This window comes from Aythya fuligula, chromosome 2 (assembly GCF_009819795.1).
Source record: "Aythya fuligula isolate bAytFul2 chromosome 2, bAytFul2.pri, whole genome shotgun sequence".
NCBI classification, from domain to species: domain Eukaryota; kingdom Metazoa; phylum Chordata; class Aves; order Anseriformes; family Anatidae; genus Aythya; species Aythya fuligula.
The window spans coordinates 13,213,607-13,240,000 of record NC_045560.1 but is presented as its reverse complement, the minus strand read 5'-3'; positions in this window follow the sequence as shown (position 1 = coordinate 13,240,000).

Below are 26,394 nucleotides of genomic sequence, written 5' to 3'. Positions count from 1 at the left end.
GCTGAACAAAGAGGCCAAATAAGCACAAGGCATATTTTAAACCTCATATGTTTAAGTTTATGGAGAATAAAGTAAGGCTACATAAATAACATGGGGATTTGGGAACAGGACCAAAAGCAAATATCAATAATATAAAAAGAATATAACATGAGTTAAACATTTTTTCTCCCCAAACTAAGAAACAGACAAATAATTACAAGGTAAATTTCAGAGAAGAGAAGAGAGGAGAGGAGAGGAGAGGAGAGGAGAGGAGAGGAGAGGAGAGGAGAGGAGAGGAGAGGAGAGGAGAGGAGAGGAGAGGAGAGGAGAGGAGAGGAGAGGAGAGGAGAGGAGAGGAGAGAAAAGAGAAGAGAAGAGAAGAGAAGAGAAGAGAAGAGAAGAGAAGAGAAGAGAAGAGAAGAGAAGAGAAGAGAAGAGAAGAGAAGAGAAGAGAAGAGAAGAGAAGAGAAGAGAAGAGAAGAGAAGAGAAGAGAAGAGAAGAGAAGAGAAGAGAAGAGAAGAGAAGAGAAGAGAAGAGAAGAGAAGAGAAGAGAAGAGAAGAGAAGAGAAGAGAAGAGAAGAGAAGAGAAAAAAGAAAAAAAAAACCCTTTCACGTCAGCTAGTTGTTAAAATAAACTAAGGAAATCAAAGTACATTTTATAAATCTGCTTGAGAAGTCTCTTTTATACAGCGACATTGCTAATCCCTGTTTATTTCCTCAAACCAGTAGAGGACTCAGACCAATAGATTTCACCATTTAAAACAAAGTTTAAATACCATTCTGGACAGTTCTCACAAATCTTGATTTTTGCTGCAGCTCTGGGTTCCCACACTTGCCCAGCACCAAGGAGAGTGGTTTGGCACTTAAGCAGTTCATGAGCTAACCAACAAAACAATATGGATGAGTGCAGGATGCATGTAAAACAATAAGCTGCAGACAGTTTATAAAGAAATAAATAACCTGCAGGTAGATCTGAGACTTGGTCTTGCATCTAATCTGTGATTTCTGACTCCTCCATTGGTCAAGGAATTTGTATTAGTGTCATTGTCTGTATTATGCACACATGGCATAAGAGATTTCATTTGATTGAATTTCCCTGTTTTTTTTTCTTATATTGTTCCTCATTTTCGGTTGGTGAAGAAACAACCACAGAGTATCCTTTTGTTTAGGTGCAATAGATACCAAAGATAGGTTTTCAAAAAAAAAAAAAAAGAAAGAGAAAAAAAGAAAAAAGCAGAAATCAAACCTATAAACTGACCAGATAATTCACTTCAGTCCATCTCTCACTGAAAGCAGTGCTAATTTTGCCAAGTTCTTATCTGAACAGAGATCAGTCCATTTTGGGACAAAGTAAATGAAAATATCAATAAAATGTAATTTCTATGGGGAAAGAGGGAAGGGAAGGGAAGGGAAGGGAAGGGAAGGGAAGGGAAGGGAAGGGAAGGGAAGGGAAGGGAAGGGAAGGGAAGGGAAGGGAAGGGAAGGGAAGGGAAGGGAAGGGAAGGGAAGGGAAGGGAAGGGAAGGGAAGGGAAGGGAAGGGAAGGGAAGGGAAGGGAAGGGAAGGGAAGGGAACTTGTCTCAAGACAGAATAGTGTTGGAGTCTCAGTTGTGAGCAATAAAAGGGCAATACAATGAAATATTTCTAAAATTCCTGCTGCAAGAATTACAGAATAACATTTATTTCTTTGGGGATTTTCACCAAATGTCGTCTAATTATTCCTGACATTTATTCTTAGGTCCCATAGTGAAGAAGCACATGACCAGCAAGATTTAAGAAACTAATAACAGCCAATTTAAAATATTTACTGACTTGAACCTTGGAAGGAAGAGCCAGAGGGTTCCCCACATACTTGAGGAAGTCGCAGCTGTGCTATTGTATACCTGGGAGACATCAAAGACAAAAACAGATACTGGATGCTGTAAACCCCCAGTGAAAAGTTTACTTAGTGTACACATACTGCATGACAGCTTTGAGAATAGTGTGCTGGCCTGCTTTCAGTATCTGAGCTGCAGTGTACCTAGTGTACCTATCAGTTTCTTATTTATTTACATATTGGGATGTTTCAGTGTATTATTCTGTAATTATATAAGTAAACCTAAGAATGTGATGAAAAATAGACCATTGCATTTTTTTTCTTCTAACAGAAGAAAAAAAAAAAGAAAGAAAAAAAAAAAGAAAAAAAGAGTGGGTTTTAACAGAAAAGTTTTTGTTTTGTTTTGTTTTGTTTTGTTTACTTCAGCAATGATTTATTTGATTTGATTTAACTTTCATTAGTAATACTAAATATTTAGACAAATTGGAAAAACAAACAACAACAACAACAAAAAACAACAACTCAGAACTAGATATCAGATTTAGATAAAACATCAAAGCCCATTAAAAGAAGAGGCTTGCTGCTGACATGCCACTAAAGTTGCATTGAGGTGTGAGCACAAGGACTTTGTAGTAAGGTGGAGACTGAGAACAATCAGTGTCTTGCCGCTATTGAGGCAACAATTTCAGAAATATCAGCATAATGAGGTACATGCGCAAAGGAAGAAATGCGACAAGAAGCAGCCGTGTGAGCAGCCAATGTCTGAGACCAAAGCTGAGCTCTTCACTCTGACAAAGCTATGTGGAGAGGAGAGGAGAGGAGAGGAGAGAGGAGAGGAGAGGAGAGAGGAGAGGAGAGGAGAGGAGAGGAGAGGAGAGGAGAGGAGAGGAGAGGAGAGGAGAGGAGAGGAGAGGAGAGGAGAGGAGAGGAGAGGAGAGGAGAGGAGAGGAGAGGAGAGGAGAGGAGAGGAGAGGAGAGGAGAGGAGAGGAGAGGAGAGGAGAGGAGAGGAGAGGAGAGGAGAGGAGAGGAGAGGAGAGGAGAGGAGAGGAGAGGAGAGGGGAGAGGAGAGGAGAGGAGAGGAGAGGAGAGGAGAGGAGAGGAGAGGAGAGGAGAGGAGAGGAGAGGAGAGGAGAGGAGAGGAGAGGAGAGGAGAGGAGAGGAGAGGAGAGGAGAGGAGAGGAGAGGAGAGGAGAGGAGAGGAGAGGAGAGGAGAGGAGAGGAGAGGAGAGGAGAGGAGAGGAGAGGAGAGGAGAGAGGAGAGGAGAGGAGAGGAGAGGAGAGGAGAGGAGAGGAGAGGAGAGGAGAGGAGAGGAGAGGAGAGGAGAGGAGAGGAGAGGAGAGGAGAGGAGAGGAGAGGAGAGGAGAGGAGAGGAGAGGAGAGGAGAGGAGAGGAGAGGAGAGGAGAGGAGAGGAGAGGAGAGGAGAGGAGAGGAGAGGAGAGGAGAGGAGAGGAGAGGAGAGGAGAGGAGAGGAGAGGAGAGGAGAGGAGAGGAGAGGAGAGGAGAGGAGAGGAGAGGAGAGGAGAGGAGAGGAGAGGAGAGGAGAGGAGAGGAGAGGAGAGGAGAGGAGAGGAGAGGAGAGGAGAGGAGAGGAGAGGAGAGGAGAGGAGAGGAGAGGAGAGGAGAGGAGAGGAGAGGAGAGGAGAGGAGAGGAGAGGAGAGGAGAGGAGAGGAGAGGAGAGGAGAGGAGAGGAGAGGAGAGGAGAGGAGAGGAGAGGAGAGGAGAGGAGAGGAGAGGAGAGGAGAGGAGAGGAGAGGAGAGGAGAGGAGAGGAGAGGAGAGGAGAGGAGAGGAGAGGAGAGGAGAGGAGAGGAGAGGAGAGGAGAGGAGAGGAGAGGAGAGGAGAGGAGAGGAGAGGAGAGGAGAGGAGAGGAGAGGAGAGGAGAGGAGAGGAGAGGAGAGGAGAGGAGAGGAGAGGAGAGGAGAGGAGAGGAGAGGAGAGGAGAGGAGAGGAGAGGAGAGGAGAGGAGAGGAGAGGAGAGGAGAGGAGAGGAGAGGAGAGGAGAGGAGAGGAGAGGAGAGGAGAGGAGAGGAGAGGAGAGGAGAGGAGAGGAGAGGAGAGGAGAGGAGAGGAGAGGAGAGGAGAGGAGAGGAGAGGAGAGGAGAGGAGAGGAGAGGAGAGGAGAGGAGAGGAGAGGAGAGGAGAGGAGAGGAGAGGAGAGGAGAGGAGAGGAGAGGAGAGGAGAGGAGAGGAGAGGAGAGGAGAGGAGAGGAGAGGAGAGGAGAGGAGAGGAGAGGAGAGGAGAGGAGAGGAGAGGAGAGGAGAGGAGAGGAGAGGAGAGGAGAGGAGAGGAGAGGAGAGGAGAGGAGAGGAGAGGAGAGGAGAGGAGAGGAGAGGAGAGGAGAGGAGAGGAGAGGAGAGGAGAGGAGAGGAGAGGAGAGGAGAGGAGAGGAGAGGAGAGGAGAGGGGCACTCTGGGGCTGCCTCCAGCAAAAAGCATTTCTATTTATTACAAGTGTGTGTGTTCTCTGATATTCCTGCAGAGATTGCTGAAGCTTGTGAGGTGTGTGTCCAGTTCCTCACTTCTGATAATTTGGCAGTATCACTGTGTCAGACACTGATATCCCAACTGAAAAATTAAAAATATTCTTATCCCAAAGTGTTGATGTATCACAATTTTTGCAAGCCAAAACTCAAAACAAATATCAATACACTTAGCTCAATCTTTTTGTTTTGTTTTGACAACTTTGAAAAATTCAATATCTTATAACAATTATTACTTTAATAGGTTGTGATAAAATCAGATATATTTATAATGAAAACTATCTTGTAAAAACTAGGAAAAAATATTTTCTCTCCCATTTTGTGCATGGGGTCTTAAAATCAATAAGTCAAATCAATCATTATAATCAGTTTCAGGGTTGCCAATAAGCTCATTTAATTAACAAATAATATAAACCCCAACTCTAATAAACAAAAACACGCAAATATTTTGCAGGTAAATTTCTAAAAAGATTTACCTGCAATGAAAATTTGTGATGTTTTCCTGATGGCTAAAACTGTTCCTGTGATCATTCTAATTTCACTGAATTTAATGATGTCACAAATACTCATTTGATTTTCTAGACTGCACAACTACTATTATAATTGAAACTATGTTACACCATAAAAATATATTCATATGTAGATTCAGCAGAAATGACTCAGTTCCAGTGAGGTAGTGATTATACATTTGGTTAGCAAAATCCTCTGATCTAATAAATATAAATATAAAATCTAACCCTGTGACCTGCATCCACGTACTCTCCATCTATTTCACCATAAATCTACATAAGGTGATCTGTCCCCTCAATATGCAGATCAAAGTTAGCCTTAGCACTCCGGGACAAAACCAGTGAAAAACATCCTAATCCAGAGTACTACCAACCTCAAAGAGCAATTAGTTTTTTTTTTCACTTTTTCCTTTACTGATATTTTAGAAACATGCCACTGTGATTAAATTTTCATATAATGTTGTATTTAGTAAAATTGTTGTAGAATTAGTGAAGGATATTTCTGTTTATTCCTCTTAGTAATTTTTATGCTTCAAAGACAAACAACTGTAGGAAATATTTGTTATGCAGTTGGTAGGGTAACACCATTTTACATATGTTTCTCAGCTATACATCTCTATGCAGAAAATCATAGGATCCCTTCAGGGTGTTTTACTCATAATCTTTTATCTTCCAAAAGATTCATATCAACACGAAACCTCCAGTGCTGTTTCACCTATCATTTCTCTTGTGCAAAAAACAATTTAATTTTATCTGAGGAGAATTGCCCAAATTAATAAGGTTTCAACCACTGTTTTACAAACTCATGGCTATTTTCTGAGATCTCTGGGAAAATCTATGCTACTTTGGAAAAATACTAAAGGAAATGAAAAAGTAATTAATTTTGCAGAGTTGTTTATGTTTCATTCCCTGACAAGACATCCTTACACAACTATTAAGACAAGCTTTAATCTAGCAAATAGTCTTATGAACTTCTATGTTCCCGAGCAGGGCAGAGGGCCTGTTCCCAAGGTCTCTACCAGGTAAATGTACTCTGATACCTGATGCATCTGCTCTGTGTGTGCTTGTCAGTGTTGTAGAACAGTTATCATTCAACACAAAATCCCCCAGGATAAAATAATAATAATAATAATAATAATAATAATAATAATAATAATAATAATAATAATAATAATAATAATAATCTATTCATAATATATTAATATAATAATATATTAATAATAATAATATAATAATATAATATTAATATAATATATTAATAACAATATAATAATATATTTATAATAATAAAATAATAAATAAAATAGGATAAATAATAATAATAATTTATAATAAAATTAACATTTTTGTTGTTGTTTTTGTTTTCTGGATACAAACTCACTTTTGTTTTAGAGACATTGCTTTCTCCAAAACTACAATTATTTTTTCACTATACTGCAACTTTCAGTTGTTACATTTGAAATTACTCTCGTGTTTATGCTATGACTGAAAGTCCAAAGATACAAGCAGTACCAAGAAATATAAAGCTGAAAATCTTTTCATCTTCACTGACTTTGCAGGTTCTAGAAGAAGCACGTCACTCAGTCAAAGCAGAAAGCTAAAAGACACAAAGGATAAAGATGATTTTGGCACCTGCTATGTATTGTACCTTCATACAAAATGCTTACACAGAACATGGGGCTTTAGAAACCACTTAAAATAAACAATCAGCAGAAGCCTGACTAGTCTACTCATTAGGGATCTGGCACTGCAAAAAAAAACATGTGGGTGTCAGAGGTCAAACCAGGAGGTGGGTCCTCTCACTGTGAAGCTTCTCAGGGTTCAGGAGCCTGAGGCATTGCTGCAACAAGGGCTGAAACACAGTCCTGCTGACAGCAGTGCTCTGGGACCAGAACTGGTAGAGCTGCATCAGTGCATATTCCTAAACCAACTGGTTAACTTTGATTAAACTGCATTGATTAGTGCATTAAATATTGAATCACAAGTAATTTCATATTAAAAATAGTATGAGCAGCTAGTGACTACAGAATACAATGTTAGCCTTAGCATGCCTTATACTACGTATTAGAGAAACAGTGGCAAGGAACAATAAAACATATGTGCTATGCCACCGGTAAGATAATATCACTGTGCACTTTGAATGCAGGATCTCCTCAGCCTTGTTAGCTCCACCTGCACTCTCCAGATAGCGATGTTGTGTACTGTATGGATGTTGAAGATCATGTAAATGCTAGCTCTGGGGTTTCCTCACTTCTCTTTTCTGAGTCACTTCATGCTTCCTCTTCCCTTTCCCCTCCAATAGTTCTCTGACTTCTCTAATAAGTTCTAAAACCCAGGATGAAACTAAACTATGTTCAGTTCTTTTTACTGCCTAGAAACATGTGACCTCACCTCATCATTAAACTCTCTAAACATTGCATATCAGGAAATCCTTATCACAGAATCACAGAACTGTAGGGGTTGGAAGGGACCTTGAAAGATCATTGGGTCCAACCTCCCTGCCAAAGCAGGTTCCTCAGAGCAGACTGCCCAGGTAGGCGTCCAGACAGGCCTTGAATATCTCCAGTGAAGGAGACTCCACAACCTCCCTAGGCAGCCTGTTCCAATGCTCCATCACCCTCACCGTGAAGAAGTTCTTTCGCATGTCAGTGCGGAACTTCCTGTGCTCTAACTTGCAGCCATTGCCCCTTGTACTATCCCCACAAACCACTGAGAAGAGGTTGGCTACATCCTTCTGTCCCCCACCCCTCAGATATTTATATACACTGAGGAGATCCCCTCTCAATCTTCTCTTCTCCAGGCTGAACAGACCCAGGTCTCTCAGCCTTTCTTCATAGGGAAGATGCTCCAGGCCCCGTATCATCTTGGTGGCCCTCTGCTGGACTCTTTCCAGGAGATCCCTGTCTTTCTTGTACCAGGGAACCCAGAACTGGACACAGTATTCCAGGTGAGGCCTGACCAGGGCAGGGTAGAGGGGGAGGATCACCTCCCTTGACCTGCTGGCCACACTCCTTTTAATGCATGCCAGGATCCCATTAGCCCTCTTGGCCACGAGGGCACAGTGCTGGCTCATGGTCAACCTGTCATCCACCAGGACTCCCAGTTTTTTTTTTGTCAGAGCTCCTCTCCAGCAGGTTGTCCCCCAGCCTGTACTGATACTTCAGGTTGTTCCTTCCCAGGTGCAGGACTCTACACTTGCTCTTATTAAATCTCATTTGGTTTCTTCCTGCCCATCTCTCCAGCCGGTCCAGGTCTCACTGAATGGCAGCACAGCCTTCTGGTGTGTCAGCCACTCCTCCCAGCTTTGTGTCATCGGTGTACTTGCTGAGGGCAGACACTATTCTCTCATCAAGGTCGTCAATGAAGATGTTGAACAAGACCAGACCCAGCACCGACCTCTGGGGAACACCGCTAGTCACAGGCCTCCAGCCAGACTCTGCTCCTCCGATCACCACCCTCTGAGCTCGGCCAGTCAGCCAGTTCTCAATCCACTTTGCCGTCCACTCATCTATCCCACACTTTCTCTGCTTTGCTAGTAGGATGTCATGGGAGACAGTATCGAAAGCCTTGCTAAAGTCAAGGTAGATGGCATCCACTGCTCTCCCCCCATCTACCCAGCTGGTGATGCCATCATAGAAGGCAACGAGGTTGGTCGAGCATGACTTCCCCTTGGTGAATCCATGCTGACTACTCCTCATAACCTTCTCTTCCAATTGCTTGGAGATGGCATCCAGAACAAGCTGCTCCAATACCTTTCCAGGGACAGAGGTGAGACTGACTGGCCTGTAGTTTCCTAGATCCTCCTTCCTGCCCTTCTTGAAGACCAGAGTGACATTGGCTATCCTCCAGTCTTCAGGCACCTCACCTGTTCTCCAGGACCTTTCAAAGATGATAGACTTGTTCGGCGATCACATCTGCCAGCTCTCTTAGCACACGTGGATGCATCCCATCGGGACCCATGGATTTGTATGCGTTGACCCCACTCAGATGCTCTCGAACCACTCCCACATCCACCAGGGGGGAGCCCTCCATTTCCCAGACCCTTTGTCCTATTACCAGGGGCAATGTATTTCATTTTCTTTATATATATATATATATTTTTTTTTTCATGTATTTCATTTTCTTTATATAAAATGGAATTACTTCCTTTGGAATGCTAGTCCCAAATATTAAAATGGTCTAAAGAATGGGACTTGTGTTTTAAAACCTGTTCAAAGAAGGGACTTGAAGTTGACCCCCTTTTCCCTAGCTGAATATGCTCAGTACTATTATATGAAGCAATAAAGAAGCTTTCCTCCTTTCAGTGTGCAACTCTTAATGTAAGAAGAGCACACTGACATGATAAGGACTTCCAGGCAAGACCAGTGAAGGAATAGGACTTATGGAGAAGAAGGAAAGCAGATGTTTAGCATTGCCTAGAAGATAATTCATTCCACTGGTGGAAGAGTACATCAGATCCCCCTGCCCCCCCCCCCAAAAAAAAAAATAATAAAAAAGATACTTAAACAACTAACTTTTCCAAAGTAATTTGGAGTTAGTTTCCTAAACATTTTCACATATCTGGCCTCCGGCTTTCCAGGTGATTGTAGAGGAAGGTAGAAGGTTAAGTATTTCAATTACCTAAAAAGACACAGTTTTTTAGCCATGTTACACTCTTGGCTAATTATTTCAGCTGGATTACTAAAATTTTCAGGCCCAGATATTTGGTCTTGAAGGAAAAAAACAAAACAAAACAAATAAACAAACAAACACACACACACACACAAACAAAACAAAACAAAAACAAACAAAAAATGATTTCTTCAAGGAAGAATTCTTTTTAAAAAAAAAAAATCTCTCTTACTCTTTTCGTCATTTGAAAAACTGTTTTCATTTATGACTTAGCATACACAAAAGTTAAATGTTCTGTGGATTGAGAAATTACTTATGAAAGAATGCAATTATTTTCTTGGCTGCTTGTTTTGATTCTTTTTTCTCCCTGGCATTAGTATGAACCTTCCAGGAATTTGTAGCTTTAGCAAATATCATTTTATTTATGGGATAATTCATTCAGCATTTCAGTTCATTGGTAAATCTCCCCTTTAAGTTTCCTCTGCCTACTATTAATCTCAAAAGTACAGCACTGCAGCAAAGGTAGTTAAGCAGCTTACACAAAGGCTAACTGGCTGCATACACAGTCTGGTGCCTTTTGTATGACAGCCTGACAAGCTTGCCTTCCTAAGCTTGCCTTCCTATTAAATATCCAGGATTGTGGCTGATTTCTCCACAGAGCAGAAACTTTTCCCCTTCACCCTGTGAATATCAGTTTTGTCTAAAACAGCTAATTAAAAAAAAAAAAAAAAAAAAAAAAAAAGACATTGGTCTTCAAAACTATTCTTTTTTAAACCACATTCTCTGAAATGCCCTTCACCATGTGCCTGGTGATAAAATATAAACTATCTTCAAACATTTTATTTATGTACTTCATGCATTTTAAGCATTTAGACTATTCAAGAGCACTGCCCTCTATGAGGAAGTGTGGTGTCAGCTGGATTCTGCATATGCTTCTCTACAATGTTTTCATGATAATACAAATACATACTTCCTCCTTTCTGTCACAGCTAAGCTTCCAAACTACTTCTCACAAACCTTAGTAGACATAGTTTCATCAAGAATAATGGCAAAGCAAAGGATCTGAAATGTGAGCAAAGTATATGAGACCTGTGGCATTTCTGACAAGGAGGAATGCTTCACTGGTGAAAAAAACATACATGTAACAAGCTATTTCATCAGCAACAAAAATAATAAAGACTTGTTTTCACAATTCCTTGACCCTTTCCACAATACTCAGGCCTTTCCCACATGTTCCTTGTTACTTTCAATCCTCCTCCATCTCCCATGCATTTGGCTGGACAAGTGGCAGCATATGCTGTGACAGATTTACAGCTACACATGTGCTGACTGTCCAAACATATATGTGTGTTGACTGGCCAGCTGGCTGCTTCCTCCTGAAGTGAGTATAGGACTGGATTGAAGTGGTTTTTCTTTCAGTGAAATGTTAATGAGGGCCTTAGCTATAACCAGGAACTTATTTTCATAAAATATGGGGGAACTTGTAATTTTTGAGGCTGTACCTCTGTCAGATTTAGTTGTATATGTCTATATATCTCTAGAGATATAAATAGATATAATTGCCAGGCATGGCAACAACAGACAGACAGATGGACAGACAGTATGATCACACAATCCTCATTTATTTAGGAAGCACGACTGCAATAATTAGCTTTTCCTTGAATTTCTGCATCAAGGTGTACTAAAACCTTCATTAACCTTCTCTACCCTTTCTGCATGATAATAGATATAAAATATTTTTTATATTCACCAAAAAGCTTTTATTTATTTTTTTTATTTACCTATTTTTATATTTCTGATTTCTCCAAAGATATTAACAGATTTCTCACTGAAGTGAATTAAAATTTCATCCCTGGGAAAGGTAGCTAATTGGGGAGAGATACTCATAAACGTACCTGGATCTGAATTAGCTTAAGGATCTTTCCATACAGTTGTTTAGTGGTTTGATGTCACTTTTTCTAAGAAAAGGAGAGTAGCTTTAATCATACAGAAGGTAAATTATGAAGGTAAATTTTGGCCAGAAAGATCAGAGAGAAGATAGCTTCCTTGCTGATAAAGCCATGGTAGAAAGTTACAATTATTGCTCATATAAAATGATGTTTATCTTGGTGGCCTTAAATATAGTGACAGCAAAAGTTTATGGAAGCATTAGTAACAGCAGTACTGTGCATAAAGGTGTTTAAGGTGTTTAAAATACTAACTTATTTAGATTATTAACTCCTCTTATTTTATTATGCATACATTTAGCAACAGTCAGAAAGACTTTTTTTTTCTACACCTTCTTTGCAAGAGCAGATGTAAATTCTGATTTTGCAGTTGTTCTGATAAAGAGAAAAATGAATTTATATGGTCAGTTATGACAGATGAGGTGAAACCATGCCTACCTTTAGACATCCATCATGTAGGTATTAACATCTAAGTTGGTTGCTATCAAAACCTCTTTACAGATAATGTGAAGGAACGGACATTTGTAGGGTTTTAGTGACCTGTTTTAGATGTTTCCTGTAAGATGATATGAGCTAATCACTAGAATTGTTTATTTATCTCCAATGATTAGTCATTTAAAAATATTTACCAATAAATAATTTTGTTCCAGATATAAGCATTGTCAAACATCGACATATTGATAAAACAATATTAACCTATTAACCAGATTTAAAAAACAAAACAAAACAAAACAAATAAACCTTTTCACTGCTTGTGTTTTCCAAGCTTTTTTTCTTAAATATGAAGTGATTCTTGTGGCTACAGTCAGCATTGGGTATACCTTAGCTCCTTCTGAGGATTAAGGAGGAATGTATTTTCTGGTGTTTTCTCCAGTATCCTTTCTAAATAGTATATTTATATTAAGAACAAAAGAAAGAAAGCTGAAGCTCTGCCTGGGCTTAGTCAAACCATCCAATCACCTCCTTTCCCCCAGTTCTCATCTGTTACTCAGTGGACCTCTTTGTGGTCTCATGCCAAAAGAAATCACATTTTGATTTTAGGATGCTCCAATACAGCAATTTTTTTTTTTTTTTTTTTTTTTTTTTTTTTTTTTTTACAGCATCTGTTTCCATCAGCTCACTTAGCTTTTCTGCCTTGAGCACTTTGAAAGTGTCTGGTGAATTAGCTGCCCAGCGGTACATTCTCATGCTCCCTCATCAGTGTGGATCTTATTGGTGATTTCAGTACGCTCGCAAATTTAGAGGGTCTTGAATCTCTGGAGAGCTATTGCTGCAACTCCAATAAGAAGGTGTTGATAGACCTTTGGCAATGCTATTGCAAGATTGGTTCAAGGTTATTCTCTCTCTCTTTTTTTTTTTTTTTTTTTTCACTGTACTTAGAATATGTTATTTGTGCTGCTGGATTTTTGCTGTTATATGATTAACTGCAATATTTACTTATTTTTTTTATGCTCTAAGGCAAAATACCTAATCCTTTCCTACATTTACTCCCACTTTATACTTTGAAGAAATCATTTTTTCTGAGGTCATGACACGTCTTGCTTATGTTCATAAGATTCTCTATAACTGCTCTTCTTCGAAGAAGGAAATATACTTATTTTCCTTATAAATGTAGTCTTATCTTGATTTTATTAGTGTAAATTAATTATGGAAAAATGGTGATTCGTCATGGCATACTGGCTATAGAAAATTACATTTATTCAAATTAATCTTGTAGGTCATAAAGGTTCTCTTACACCACAATTTTTCTATGTCCTTTGACATTTTAACACTCTTTCCACCTTATTAGGTGGTAATATAGGAGGTCAAAATGCATTTCTTCTTATATGCTTTAAGAAATGACAAATCATATGTACGAAATAACCTGTATGTAAGAAATGTATGTAAGAAATGACAAATCATAGATTGGCAAGTATGCAAGTACAACAAAGGATTTCTTTACGTGACTAATTGAAAAGCTACTCCAAACATCGGATATCTGTGGAGGGATTTTGTTTCTTTCTCTAGAGCCTTCTGAAAAAGCAAATGCACTCTGTTTTGCTGCATTTGTAACTGTCTGCCCACTTGTAACTATCAATCAGACTGTAAGACTTTTCATAAAATGTCTTTGATTAACCAAAGACATCATCTCTGTGTTTATCTGGAATTTGTAGAATGTAGCAGGTCTTGTAGATGTCACCTTATTAAGTATATATGAAGTTAAATAATAAAAAATACAGCTATTTAACTGTAAACTCATAGATAGTAGTAGAATGACTTTTTGTTGTTTTTTTTTTTTTTTTTTTTCTTTTTCTTTTTTTTAAAAAAAAGCTACTGTAAAACAGCCTTAGGGGAAAAATAAACAGCATTATATACTTTCAGGGAATTTGTCTCTAATGAGGGGAGCTGATGGGGAGGGAGAGAGCATGATCTTTTCCAGGAAAACTTCGCAAGCAGCAGTTTTCTTGGAAACATATGATGCCACAGAAGGCAGATGCTTTTGTTTGAAAAGCAGCATGTCATGCAGATGAACATTGTGCTTTAACAAGGGTAATATCTGAAAGGAAAGAGATGTATAAAATAATAATACACCTTCAAAGCCAGTTATATGATTAAAAAAATATTTGCATGTTGCTGCTGTTGCCTCATATGGCGACATTGAATTCACTGAAGGTGTTCACATCCCCATGAAGTATGGATTATTTCTCATCACACTGGTAGGCTCCCAGAATGCCAAGTTATTTGCACTGCATGAACAGATTGCATAATTATCTGTTGACTTTCTTGAAAGGAGAGTTGGCAGTGGAGTGTGATTAAGTTTTCCAGAGCTGGCAAATGCAGAGGTGAGGATACAGGCTCCTCATGACCATACCAGTGTAATTTTTAATAATGAGCAGAAACTCTTGGGACATTTTTTATTTTATTTTATTTTTTAACTAAGAGATTAAACACCTCAAATGTGAGATATACATTTGGTTGATTTGGCATGTGATGTTCAGTTGAGTGAATGTCTGTGTTACTACTGAGTTGCTGAACAAAAATGAAAAGGTAGCCTACTAGCAATGTTCTTATTGCCTCTGGAAAATTTAGATTTTGTACAAATCTGTCAGTCTTCCTGTCAGAAAAATGCAAGTCAAATAATTTTATCTCAGGCTTGGTAAATATATTTAAAGGAAACTGAAACCCCTTCTACCTGTCTAGTACAATCTGTATATCTATTCCACTGAGAGGTATTGACAGTATTTCTGTTGTGAACTCACATCTCATTTCTTCTCTGGTAAGATTTCTAAAAATCTGACAACGCACACTTCACGGAGCTCTCCACAGCAAAACTCAAAGAGAGATTTAGCTTGAGTCTGGAACTGCAATAGCCTTGCACCATACTCTAACAGAACGTTTTTACTGCTCTTAGGAGGAATATTTGACCATTGAGAGAAATGATAACTAAATGACCTGATTTATACAGCTTGATTTTGATCACCTGATAGATCATCTGATTTTCTCATGGCCAGATCTTCCAACACATAAAAAAACATAGTTGGTCAGCAGGAGAAGACTTTGTTAGCAGCTTTTTCTCGCTTAAAGATCAGCCTGATTTGATGAAGCTAAACTCAAGTCTAAATATAAAGGGCTTGTGGTACATAGAATGGCTTATGAAAGACATTATTTGTTGTCTCTGCTCTATGGCCTGGCATACCCACCTACTTTTACATATCTCAGAAAAATTACATAACACTTTCTGGAAATCACAAGTCTATGCTGCATGGTAGAAAAAAGTCACCCAGATAGGGCACCAAATCTGTCACTCTACAAAGAAAAGGCATTCTAGAAGTAAGAGAAAAAGTCACACTGAACTGAACTGAAAATCCTAATTTGATTTTTGATTTTTTCACCTGATTTATTAAGAATAATATTGTAAAAGTAATATAACTCTAAAGAATGTTGAACTATCAGAATGTCCAGTGAAACATGTTGACTGTGTTAGCACACAGCTCATACAGCAACAACAACAGAACTACATTGCTATATTACAGGTTAGGTGGCTCTTCCTTTTATTTATCTTAAGTGTGGAATATTTTTTTCATTTACTAAAAGAGAGCAAAGTAAAACTATACAAATTTTTTGCATCAGAAAAGAAGCTGAGTTTAGATGTTCACTTTTCTAACTGGAAATGTGAATCTATGGGAAGACAATGTTTGAAGTACAAATTAAAAAAATACTTTAATATAACATATATTCCTACAGTTATTCTTCTGCTGTTCTTACTGGTTAGTGAGCAGAGGACTGACATTCTGTAGATTTGAGATTGTAGAATCCCAATTACTGGCAGTCCTGTTTGTTCAAAAAAAGTTTGTTCAAAAATCTTTGAATTCTTTGAATCAATTTCCCTTCTGATTAGAGATTGAGCACTGCAAGGTGTATATGAAAGTAAGTAATTGATTCTGAAGGAAAATCAGAGGCTAAAATTGCAATTTTCTCCAAAGGAAACCTCTCCTCTTTTGAATTTTTAGTAGCTGTCGGTGTATTATTAACAACTCTACTTAGGTTTGACAGGCAAGTAATAATGTGGTTATTCATCTCAAAGACAGTGGACCAGCATACATTTCTGGCTCTATAAATGCATTTTAAAAGCTGCAAGACAAATTTCATTACAATAAAGAATGGGGATTTGGTAAATGTAATCTTTGGGGGGTTTATTGGTAGATAAATCTTTCTTTTTCTAAAACTGCCATTAGGGTTTTAGAAAGTTTAATAAATAGAGCAAGTGTTCCCCTATTTATTAGTAACAGTAATGTTTGAAAGCTGGCAGTGTGACATCCATTTCAGAACACAATGTGTCAACCTATCCTGTGTATAATACCACCGAATTTCATCCAGTTACACAGATATAGATCTGGTTAAACAAGGATGCTTTACCTTTCCTGGAAAAAAAAATAATTTCCAGACTAAGTTAAAGATAAGATAAACCATGGGAACCTGTTCCATGTAAAACCTACTGGAATTTCTTTATTGGCTTACAGAGATGCCCAGCTAATTCAGCAGTGTCATTTCTCAATCATCTATATATACAGGTATGTTGACTGCAATGTTTTCCTCTCATAGAACAATTTGTAGAAAGCATTTTTGTTATGACAAGTTTATGTTTTGATAGAAAATAAAGGTTATTGCTAATAATATATAACATATTTTTATATATATATATATATATAAAAGAAGAAATATATAAAGAGTATCTTAGTACATTTGACTACTTCTCATAAGGTACAACTCCATGACTTTATCTACAAATGGCAACTAAAAAAACTGAGTCTTTGTAGTTAGAAACTGACCAAAATATGGTGGTACAATTTAAACATTTAATTGTTTAAAAGTAAAAAAGTTAAGTTTTTGAGCTTTGTTAAGCTCTTTCTTTTCTCAAGCATTATATTTTTCAGATGTAATTTTCTTTTTTTTTTTTTTTTTGATGTTGAACTGATAGCTATTTCTTTTTTGTTAATTAGTTTGATTCTAATCATTCTCATTACTTCTACTTCTGAATATAGACTTTCAGATATGACTTCAATATTTGTTCAAAAATATCATACTGCCTTGTTTATTTCAAAGTTCTACATTCTAGAAATCATTCAATACATACATGTATGTAAGGCTATTAACTACTTCAGTAACTACTGAAATAATGATAGCTTTACTTCACATGATGGAAACTGTCCTGACTCAAAGTAAGAATGTGGTATATTAAATAAAGAAATAAAGGCAATTCCTTAGGAATGCAAATTGATAGTGATGTAAATTATAACATAAAGTTTTGGTTTAATTAACATTTTGTCCCATATGTTTCTTAGCAATATAATATTTCTTCTTTATATCTGTCATTATAGCTTGGTATTCATAAAATATACACAGGAAAACAAAATGCTTGAAATTTATTCTTTGTTTTCACCAAGGAGTGGTAAATTATACTTAGTTGTCTTTAGTCTGTGAGTTACTTCTTCAGCTGAGAAACTACAGTATGAAGGTTTATGTTGTTTTTGTAAAGTTCTACTGGATTGAGTGCATTGTTCACACCAGTCTATGAAAGAAATTAAGTGGAAGTGACTCTTTAGTTACAACAGGAATTGTATGAAGTCCTAGAAGAGGTGAATGGCTTCTAATCATTTGTACTTTTATATTAAAAATCATTAGTCCCATAATACATTTGTTGCCATAACATATTGCTCCACTTTCCACATTCTTCAAGTGTGTATAGGCTCTTCAGTAGTGAGTAGAGAACAAACAGGGATATGGGACAGTGGCAAGAGGTGAACAAATTATTTCAAGCACCTGACTGTCAGGTGGGTATCAGAGAGTTAGAGCCATGGTCCAGAACACAGTTATTAATGATCTGCTTTTGTTCCTCTTCACCCCAAGCTGTGAGATGATCTGGAAATGTGACAGAGTGGAAGCTATAAGCTTTAGACCTTTTGTATTGACTCCTCTAATTCCTACACTCACTCTCTTTTTTGTGACATTTCTAATCCATTCTCTATCCAGAGGGGAGGAAAAAAAAAAAAAAAAAAAAAAAAAAAAAAAGAGAGAGAGACAGAGACAAAAATCTGGGTCCTTGAAGCTGTCAAAAATTTCATATAATTTTCAGAAATTCATTTCTGAAATCAGCAACAAATTGACCATGAGCCAGCAATGGGCCAAGAAGACCAAGGAGGCCAAATGGTATCGTGGGATATCTTAGGAAGAATACTGCCAGCAGGCTGAGGGAGATATTCTTCCCCCTCTACTCAGTCCTAGTGAGGCCTTACTTAGAGTGCTGTATCCAGTTCTGGGCTCCGCAGTACAAGAAAGAATTGGAACTCCTGGAACAAGTCCAGCAAAAGGCTAGTAAAATGGTCAAGGGACTAGAGAATCTCTCATATGGAAAGTCTGGGCCTGTTCAGCCTGGAGAAAAGAAGGCTCACAGGGGATTTGATCAATGTGCATAAGTATCTGAAGGGAGGGTGTCAAGATTATGAGGCCAGACTCTACTCAGTGGCACCCTGGGCAATGGGCACAAACTACAGCACAGGAACTTCTGTCTGATCTTGAGGAAAAAATTCCTTACTGTGAGGGTGACGGAGAACTGGAACAGGTTGCCCAGAAAGATGATGGATTCTATGGAGATATCCAAAAGCTGTCTGAGCGCGATTTGGGGTAATGTGCTGTAGGGAACCCTGTTTGAGCAGAGAGGTTGAACCAGATGCTCTCCATAGGTCTCTTCCAAACTCAACTATTTTGTTCTGTGATATGACCTTGTCTTCTTCAGAACATTTCTGTAATCCATTTGATTTTGCCTTTTTCAAACTTAGTAGCAAATTGTAAATACATGAACAATACTTCGATAAAGCTGTTGCTCTAGATATTGTTATGAATAAACAGGTAAAGATTTTGTTATGTGATTTTTATTTTTTTTTTCTGGAAGATTTGTTTGACTCTGTCCAGTTCTGAGAGGTCAAATATCAACAGAAACCAATAGTAATGCTGATAGGTTCTCTTCACTTGAAAATGTCAGCAAGGAGGCCAGAGAACTAATGTAATGAACTATGTTTTCACCTTTAGTTTTTATTTCTAAATTAAGGTTGGAATATTTTGATAATGCTAGTCCAGAAAGTTTCCTTTGCTATTGCCTATATTAAACTGGAATAACTTGAATGGCAGGTCTGGCTCATAAAATACAGGCCTTCCCAGAGGTGTGACAATAAATTTTATTTCAAAGCAAATCTCAAAACAGAAACACAGCTATGAACAGCAAGACCTGACAGCAAATGTATCTCCTCATTTTTCCTCTGTTCAGTGCAATTGCTCTCATCCTAATCCTGACCAATAGCTGGCACATGAACGCCCCAGCCAGGAAAGGCATAAAACCACCTTTTGGCTTTATCTCATGAGCCAAATGTTTGGTAAATAGGAAACAAAGAAAGAAAGAAACAACAACAACAACAAGCACTACAGCTACAAATCATTTTGGAAGAAAAACAACCTTCTGTGCTCTTTGGTTACACCTGCATCCTGCACATTATAAATCTTTGACAGACATGTGACCATCTTCACACATCTATCAGTCTTAGAGCTAATTGCAGAATTTCAAATCAAAAGCTACCAATCTGCCATCTTTCACAAGTACTTATCTCTCACAGAAACTAAATTTGTATGACACAATCTCTCTTGAATTCCTAAGATCAGCTAATCTATAAGTAATACAAACAGAAGGCACAAAACACAGTTTATACCCTTTTATCCACCTGCTATCAAGTCAATGCATGTCTGTTATCTAACCTAAATTGTTGGCAGCAAAGTTAGAATGAGCTTTCTCACAGTGATTAGATGCCTTTGCTGGCTCTGACTCTAGTAGCATATGCTAGTCGAATATATCTACCCTATAAATTGGAAGACTTACTATACCAGTTATCATTTCTTAGAACATCAAACCAATGCAGACCTCTATTCACGAGGTCAGAAGAACAAATCAAAATATAAAAAAGATGCAAAGGTTTCCAATATCCATCTAGCCAGCAGCCCCTCTAATCCTGTATTCTTTAGAAGTTTACTCGCCTCAGGTTGCTTATAATAAACCCAATGAGGGCAATAACCATGGTCTCTCCATAAACATACATTCATAAGTTATCGGATCAATTTACACTCTAAAAGTTAATGAATTATATTATCTTGCATAGATTTGTTCTAATTTTACATACATCTATGCTAAATGTGGGAGTTCTGTTTATCTTTTTGAATTTTTCTAAGATTTTGTATATCAAGGACATCTTGAAATGATTAGATTTGAAGGCTAATTGGACATTCAGAATTGCTTCTGCTGAGCAATGCTTAACGTGTTACTTCATTTTTTTAATTTTATTATTATTATTATTATTCCCCCTTCTTGTATTATGGAACAAATTATGTTGGAACATCTGCTTTACTGTCTAGGAGTTCATTAATTTTTCCTGTAAGTTTCTTATCCTTGCTGAAATTTAAACAATTCCCAAACTTCTGTTTCCCTGAATTTATTTATTTATTTTTTCCATATCTTTGATTCTTGATTTTGATTCAACTTTTTTTTTTTTTGTTTGTTTTTTTTTTTTTTTTTTATAAACATGTATACTTAGATTGGGTAGCTAGAGTTATAACCTGGCTGAAAACCTCCAATTATTTTATTCAGCAGCTTCTTAACACTTTTTTCTTCCTACTATATTTTTTGTAAATCTTTATATAAGTTTTAATTTCTGACCACACCTGAACATACAAATGCTTTCATTGGCAGTCCTAGGATTTTCTCTCGAGAGTTTACAGTTTATTTCAAACTCAAACTATATAGTTTAAGTTTTTTCTTCTATTTGCAGTATAAAATATTTATCACTGTAAAAAATCCAATCCAACAGCCAATAAGCTCTCCAGAAAGACTTAATGGTTGTTTTATCCATCTGTATTTTAAAAATGGTTGAGTTTCTCTGTTTCATTTACTACAAAATGTACCAATATATTTATAATACCAGTTTTATCCATAGTTGTTGAAAAATGGTAAGCTCATTTTTAGAGAGGAAACAAACTTTAGATCCTCAATATGAAATAAATATGAAATAAAATCAAGATTCTGATACCTTTAACTACACTTTGCCATCTCTTCCAGAGAAAGAACCTTGCAAGACACCTCAATCTTGACGTGTGGTAGAATTTTTTGAAGCACTATAGCTGACTCTCACTGGTGTCTGGTAAGGTCTTCACACTGAACTTGCCACCAGTAACAATTAATCTTTATCACTGTCCTATACCAAGAGAGACAGGCAATTCAGATAGCACAGAGGCTGAATAGCCCTCTGCTGATACATGCCTGTTTTCATCAACTTTATGGGAGCCTAAGACACAAAAGTTACTAATTTAATCTCTGCAGTTAAATGTTTGTTGAATGCAGCTAAAGTTTGGCAGCATAAACTCATATCATTGTTTTCCTTTGTGCAGGGTCATTACTGCAATACATTTCAGTGAAAAGCAAAAGGAAGGAGTGGGAGGCTGATGCTAAAGTGATTTATCCATCATCTGCAGATGTTTCACCAAGAATCACAGAAAGGTTAGCTAGAAAAAGTGGAATTTTCTTCTGCATAATATATTTTATGTGATCTTAAACTATTGTAATTCCTATTATTAGTACTATTCCTTGCCCATTTTTTTTTTTTTTTTTTTTTTTATCTCAACACAGAGGAAATTTTTTTTTTTTTAAAGTAAAATTCAGATATTCAAAGGAATATCAGAATTTAGAGATCATCAATAACTACATAAATAGTCTTTCCAAAGCACCTAAGGATTCCAGGTCTGAATCATGGTAGTATTCATTTCAAAAGTTTTCATCTGAGAAATTCACTACTGGACTTAATCCAGCAAATGACTTTATAACAGGATTATCATGTTTCAAGAACACACAAAAGAATAAGCTTCCTTTTCCTTTTCACATAGTCATTTATTAGATATTTCCTCCAGTGATAGGGAATACAGGATCATTTAGTACCAAGAGAACACACTACTTCATGCTATGCTACAACTTAAGGCCTTTTCACTGGTGAATCTTTTATTTGAGTGCCAAAAATTCCTGGACTACTTCACAAGAAGAATATATCAAAAAGATAAAAGTCCTAAGAATTTCTAAATTTCTAACTTTCCTAAGAAAGTCCTAAGAATTTCTAAAGTTACTTAATGCCATCTCAAATGAATTCATTCATCTGAATTCACTGGAAATCCAATATAAAATCTGCATTAGTTAACCAGCACTGAGACCTGTCAGGTGTTAGTACAAAAGTTTTTGTTGTTATTTTATTTTACTTCATTTCTCATTTGCTGTTTTTAAAGTATCCAAAAAGTCACAAACTATAGCATTTGTTTTCAATAAGGAATATGTTTAACTGTTTACCAGCTCATGGCTACTTTAGCTATACTTGCTTGCATAAGAGATAAGAAAGAATAAAATTGTTCAGAGTCACTCTGTAAATAATACATCAGAACGATACCACTCATCTGAGAGTTGCAAATCTCTTAGTCTCAATCTTCTCTTCTTCATATTAAGTTTACACTCATAAAGTGTTGATTATTAAACATACTTTCAGATTTATCATGAACAAATATTTTCCTTTTCTTCCATCTTTTTCCACCTTGGCTCAGTTTCCATAATCAGCAATACAAAAATTAATAGATAATATATTTATTTGCTAGAAAAAGCAGTGTTAGCAGCAGCAGAACCATAACAACATTGTTCTGTCTGTCTTAGGCTACCAAACATGCACACTTACTACTAAGGACAGGGAACAGCCCTGGATTCCACCAGTCTGCTCTGCTACCGTCCACAGTGTATATGTCAACACATAAAGCACATTCTGTGTTATCAACAGACACATATATATGCATGCATGTATCCCAACTTGCTTTCTGCCACTGCACTGACTGACTGTTTATTAGATCAGTGGACCTTCCAGATTCTTTTGCAATATTTTATTATAAGTCTTTGTATATATATTAAAACAAGAACCACAACAAAGCTGCCAAATGGGATTTTTTTTTGGATGAATTTTCTGGACTTATTAGATGTATTTGATGACTGGAGCCTACACATCTTAAGGTCTTACATTTCTCAGCCCAGATCTCTAAATGTCTATATTGTTCAGACTGGATATGTGCAGAAATACTGAAGTCTTGAGAGCACCAAGCTGTCTTGTTCCTCTGTCCTATGAGTCTAATCATGATACCAGGAACATATACTTCCTCCACAGGCCTCAAATCAGCATCCTTGTCCATACTGCACAGCCAAGACAGATTGCACTTTTCCTTTTATACTTGTATAACAGGTGAGTAATATACAAGAGACCCAATTCAGTCTCTCCCTGTCCTGACTTGCAAAAAAACAGCAGTGGCCCATTTTCTGTAAAAAATCTGTAAGCAGTGCGTGTGGACTATATAGTCTATCTCTCATGTCTTCCTCTTTGTAGTCCAGTTCATATTTAAAAAGATTCAAGCCTAGAAAGACAGAAGGGGACTTGAAATCAACTCCAGTTTGAACAGATCATGAGTTCCTTCTTGACTTTCTCAATACACAATCTTGACTATGCCTGTGGTGCTTTTATTTATTTATTTATCTCAACCATTTCATTTATGCCATGGAACTACCTAGATTAAATCTAGTTTCAATCTTGATGTTATTTAACCATTTTACTACAGAATGAATACAAAATGAAAGCCTGACATAGTTTTATTATAACTTAGCTATGCAGCCTTTAGATCAAAGCTGTCTTGCAGATGTATGCTGCAAGATATGAATGGGACAAAGCGAGTGTACTTGCAAAAGATCATGAAGATGAAGTTTATGGATGGTTAATTCCAACAAAATTTTACCTTTGTAGAGAAGGTCCTTTCTCATCCTTACCCTTTGAACATCACACAAAGAAAGCTGTTCTCATATTGTGTCTTTAATGTTGCCTCACTGGGAAAAAGTTATCTTCTGAGTAGACCTACTCTTCTGGTCAAACACTGAATATTCCTGTCATAGGGGATATGACAGGACAAGGATATAGCCTTGGGGATGAAGCAGCAGAAGGAAGGTGATGTAATTACAATGCTGGAATGAGATTTGTGAATCTGCTTAATCAGAAACCTCACTTGCAACCTTGGAAAAATCTCACTCCTATATTTATTTTATTTTTTTTCTCCATAAATCTATGAAAAACTACTATTTTATTTTTTTTTTCTCCCATTACCATTCCACTTGACATATGCTTGTTTTACAGAAACATATTTTACCTGTATTAAGAGACTAAGGCTTTTAGAGTCCTGGGTGCACATTAAGTGCCATAGGTAAAAAGAAAGAGTTGTGTGAAGAACAAATAGATTTGGAACAACAGATGAACTGCTTTGTGAGCACTTCCGAAGTTACATGTTTATTAATATCTTTCATCTTGGTTGACAGGATAATTCATCATAATTAGAAATATAACCTAGGTTAGTGAGGCTTTCTCTGCCACAGAGTTGTGAAATTAATTTTTAGATGGCCTTTGTATGTACAACAGTTTTCAGTGCTTATGAAAGTGTCCCCATGAACACGAACACTGATTATGACACCTTTTTTTTTTTTTTTTTCCCTGACTAAAACCAGAAAATTGACCAAATAAACTACAGGTCAGATTCTCAGCTGTATAACTTTGAGAATGTCAACAGTAATTGACTGTCATAAATGGTCACATAAATATGCATATTTCATGGAACCATGTGTATTCTCTAGAAATTTTAGTACATACTTTTGACACTAGCCAATAGGTAAAAGGAATTTATTACCAGAATAAGTTTTATGAAATAAAAATGTCTGTATGTGCATAGGTTTTATCTGTTCCTGGCTTTACATCTAAGACAATGTTATAAAAGCATACCATTGTCCCCAAGTGCTTTATGAGCTCCAGAACTGAGACTGCAGCAACTACAGATGTTCTATTCATCTCACACTCTCTTTATAATTAATGTAGAGAAATAGACATTTTTAAGGTGTAATTCATCTGGCTTGTTTAAAACAACCACTTTAGGATGTGATGAATCACACCTTAGACTACATTGACAGTACTAATGAAAATTCCTTAACTTTAGAGGACGTCCATGGTGACTGACTCAGACAAATTTAACCCAGATAGCCTAATATGGTGGAATCATTATGGCTTCCGTTCTTAATGTTGTGAATACGTGTTTTCTACTTTGTGATAATTATGTTTTCTGAGAATTAAATTTCACTTAATAAATTAATTCACTTTGCCAGGGCCTGGGAAAGTTGACTACTCAGAAAATGATAGATAGATATTTGAGCATCAGCATAACTTTTTAAAGCAGATGACTAAGGCATATACCTTTGGTAATATTAGTTTTAATTTTTCTGTGTGTCAGCTGTTCCATATGTTAAATACAAATTATAATATTAATCTTATTATGACCTGGTTTGCATTTATTCATTCAGTTTTATAAAGTGCTTGATGAACTCAAAAGGATAGAGATGCCAAATATTATTAGATATAAAGAGGAATAACATAGCTAAGTGAAATTCATGTGTTCCTGTCACTTATTATGTTTTCACTTCAATTTGAATTTTTAACCCTATTCATCTCTTCTTTCTAAATATGATCCTAAACTGTCCACCACCATGCCTTGAACATCCTGAATTTTTACATTAGTACATTTGTGATTCAGAGCATGTCCTACAACACCCTTTCCCACTCTGTATTGAATGTGCCTTCCATATGCTATTGAAGATTCAGCATCTCAAGCTATCATTATATTAATTTTAAGACACTTTTTTTTTTTTTTTTTTTTTTTTTTATCAACAGTTGAGCAATAATGATGATTAAAAATGCTTCTCCTCTCATGGGCTTGTACAGTATTTTACATTCTCTGGCATGTTGATTACTTATGTTGATTGAAAATGAGTGAAAAACAGAGAGAACTTATTAGCCAGTTTAGTTAGCTGCTACTTACATTAATGAAAACGTCTGGATACATGCCCATTAAGAATAGTTGGGAGATCAGAGGTAGAAAAGTGATTCCTTTGCTTCTCGCTGCTGACAATTTGGAAAGCAGCATTCCCACAAATGGCTGCTGAAGCATGCACAGCCTCCACAATGAAATGTCGCTGCACAGGAGCCCAATCCAAACCAGAGCACCCCTGGGAGCAGGGGATTCACACTCCACCAGTGTTTGTATTCCCCTTCCTCCACTTCCCTTCTCAAGCTGATGGCTGGCAGCACAGGTGCTTTGGCAGCAGTGGTATTTATCAGTGAGAGCAGCTAGCAGCAGCTCTATTACTGCCACTACTAACAACATGCCAGTCTTTCATTACCAGGGTGGTACTGATAGAAATACGTGAAAGCATATAGTTGGTCTTCTGAAGGACAGCTTTGTTTTTTCTTCACTAATTGTTTATTTAAATGGCTACCTCAGAGAGGCTTTAAAGCTGTAAAATAGAATTTCTTATATATGTTGTATATAAAAATTATATATATATATCCAGCTGACAGAAGGGAGCTTCATGCTG